Below are 3,405 nucleotides of genomic sequence, written 5' to 3' on the forward strand. Positions count from 1 at the left end.
CTTTTTCTATTTTATGCGATGTTGCTTTGACCAGGGTTTGAACCCAGGTATTGTGGAGTGGAAGTGCGCACTGCTTACCACTACACCACAGCGGCCGACAAATATATATATATTTATGACCACCTTTGAGAAATCGGTTGACGTGGTCCGAAGATATGCGGTAACATACATAGAAAAAAAAATAAAAACTAAATAACAATTGTTGAATATAATTGTTATAAGGCCATAAAATAACAAAAACAAATAACTTAAAAGGCGAGCACACCTAAAAGTTAAGCATTCTAAAAATAGTTTAAATAGCACTGGAATAGCTGCGCTTGACTGTAGTTGGCTTAACAAATGAAAAAGTGGAAAAAAAGCAACAAGAATTCACAAGGCAGTGCGTAGGCAACTGGCTGAGTCAGTCGAATCCTACTGAAAGGAGTCTGATGAGGAAATGTGGTGATTTCCGAAATAGCTATAATTTCTATAATTTTTTCAGAATTATTGTTGCTTTTCCACAATAGTTTTTCATTTAAAAAAAAAAAAACGGCCTCAAGCTCAATAAAAATTGTTGAATATAATTGTTGTAAGGCCATAAAATAACCAAAACAAATTAAAAAAATATTCCGACGAACAGCTAACTCCTTTTTTGGAAGTCGGTTAAAAATACAAAGTTCGTACAGTAAACTTTCAACAAGCCATTAATTATATGAATTTTTTGGAAACTTCTTAACTTATGAAGTCACTTAAGCCAACAAAACAAAGCGACTAAACTTATTACTAAAAGTTTAAATTGCACAAGTGTTCCAATAAAAAAAAACTGTTATACGGGTATACTTTTCAACAAAGTTTCGCGAATTACTCGAGCCTAGAATTCTAATTATTATTGCGGCATTGATTAAATGGTCCACTGAAGTACGATAAACAATTTCAAGCTCCAATAAACTTAATTGAGACACTCTTTTAAGACAATTAAAAGCCAACACTTATACAAGAAAGTAAATAAGATGGGAAATAAAAAAAGTAAAATAAAAACCGAAAGTATTTGGAAAAGCAACTAGAATTAGGTAATGAGGAGGGAGTGAAAAAGCTTTGCCATTAAAATGTTCAAATAGCCTGCGAGCCCAATGACAGCGGGCAGGGATGGCACAAAATATGGCTAACAAAAGAAATTAAAATGCGAAAGTGAATTGTGAGCAATTAAATGCTGAAGGCGAAAGCAAGTTAAATTTTATGGTAAAAGTTGTAATGGTTTTAAGGAAATTATTAGCTGTGCACGAGTAGACTGAATACTAAATGAAATGCGCGGCATAAAGTGGCATTAAGAGCTGTTAAATTAATTTGGAGCAAATTGAAATTCTGTAAGTAAGCGCCGTGCTGACCGCACTAGTTGCAGCGACTGGAGTTGTCGGAATTTTTTAAGCCAAGAGAAACTTCATTAGCCTAAAATAAATTTGATTTTCTAGGAGTTTATAAAGCAAAAAAAAAAACTAAATATATATGTACATATGTATGTATGTATGTATATTTTCCATTTATTATAAACAATTTGGACAAAGAAAAAAAACCAGACCCGCCATTCAACGCCCTATTTCCTTCGTTAAAGCAATTGGTGAATTATACTTTGGAATGACCTTTTGCTTCTGCAGCTCCGTCAAAGTCGCTTCAATGCTTTCCATCCGCTGTTCCAATGCATCGAACCTCGCCGATTGCATATGAAACATCTCCTGCAGCAGTTCGCGCATCTCCATACATTCATTAATAAATTGCCGCTTCTCACTCAGGAAGCACACTTTTGGCACAAAACTTTCTTCCAGCTGCTTGTAGCAATGCTTCTGTTCGTCGATCTTTTTTTTCCACGTCCTCCCATTCGGCTTTCACCAGTTTCAAGTATTGAAAACGTTCGTAGCAAACGCCAAACTCATGCTGTAATGTGTTCTTCCAGGTATCCAGCAAACAGACGGTTTTTTGCAGCTCTATAATCTCCCGCGACTTTTGACACATGTGTGCGCGTAAGTCTTCTATCTGATCTTTTGCCACATTGCAACAGCGTATAAGCTCATTGATTTGGCATTGCAATTTGTGATGATTCTTTTGCAGTGTACAGATTTCCGGATTAGCAGAGCAATTTAGTATGATCTCTGGATCGACGCAAGGCTCTCCTTCGCACTCATCGTCCATCTTGAGGCGAATCTGTAGGTTTTGTATGCGCCGCTTCATGCACTCCAATTCGGCCATCACTTTGCAGCAGTCAAGTTCTTCTTGAACTAACTCTTCTTCGGCCTCTTCTTCTTCGGGCAAAGGTTCATCATCTGGTTCGTTGTCAACTTCGGATTGAGTGACATCAACTTCTTTCCAAACCTGAAGAGCCTTTGTGCAGGTACGCTTGTAGATGTCCAAATTGGGCATTTCGTACGGCGGTTGATCAATTATAATAATGTTTTATTTATTTTTTATTTAAAATTTAAAAGATATGCTTGATTTTAAAAGAGGAGAAATAAAAATTGTTCGAAATTCAAGTTTGTGTAGAAAATAAAACAAATTTTCAAAACTGAAATTTGGTCCCTGAAGCATTCAGTGAGGAACACAAAAATTTAGAAAAATATACATTAATGGCCTTAGGGCAGATTTCATAATAAGATTAAAGAATACTTGAAAATTTAAAGGATGATTTATTTGGCTGATCGATTTCATAAAGCCACTTTAAAGTTAAAGGTGCCCATAAAGGCTCTTTAGTTAAGTACCCAAAATGGAAATTCAAAAGATATAAAGGTCCCTTTTGTAAGAAAAAAAAGTATGTCATCTTCAGCTAATGCAATTTTACCAAGATCAGCATTGTTATTTTCATTTAAATGAATCTTTTGTTATTATTCAATTGCCATTGTATTATGAAAACAGTTCTTGTTTAAAGTTTAAATGACACTTTAACTAAAAGGAAATTTTTGTAAAAAGAACTTTAAGTGTTTCATTATGAATTTGGCCCTTATTCATAAAAAAATAAATTAGATTTAAAGAGCTCTATAAAGTGACATTTTCATACAATTTTTCGATTTATAGAGCAGTTAAAGTCTTTTTTATTTTTTATGAATTTGAGTGTAAAGCTACGATACATCAGTATGAGCGTTTCAAGCGGAAGGTACATATACCGCGAACAAAATATAAGGAGAGGGCAATGAAAAGCCAACATTTTTGTAGAAAAGAAAACGCCATAAGTCATAGATCTACGTTCAGAGGTAACATGTTAAAATGATAGTAAAAATGTTTGTTTTGTATCTCCTTATTATGAAACAGCATCTGTGAAGTGCAGAACATAAGCTTATTCAAACGAAAAAATCGACTACCAAAAGTTTGATTAATATCCCTTTCCGGTCAAATCCGTCCCTGAATATAAAAATGTTTCCTCTTAATTACAAGGTTTATAGA

The 3,405-nt window shown here is 34.3% G+C and overlaps 1 pseudogene; it reads right to left on the reverse strand.

Moving 5' to 3' along the window:
* Positions 1 to 1,562: 1,562 nt before the first annotated feature.
* On the reverse strand, positions 1,563 to 2,391 carry LOC118751961 (annotated as a pseudogene).
* Positions 2,392 to 3,405: the final 1,014 nt, after the last annotated feature.

Source organism: Rhagoletis pomonella, unplaced genomic scaffold (assembly GCF_013731165.1).
Source record: "Rhagoletis pomonella isolate Grant_MI unplaced genomic scaffold, Rhpom_1.0 Rhpom_scaffold_01119, whole genome shotgun sequence".
Classification (NCBI taxonomy): Eukaryota; Metazoa; Arthropoda; class Insecta; order Diptera; family Tephritidae; genus Rhagoletis; species Rhagoletis pomonella.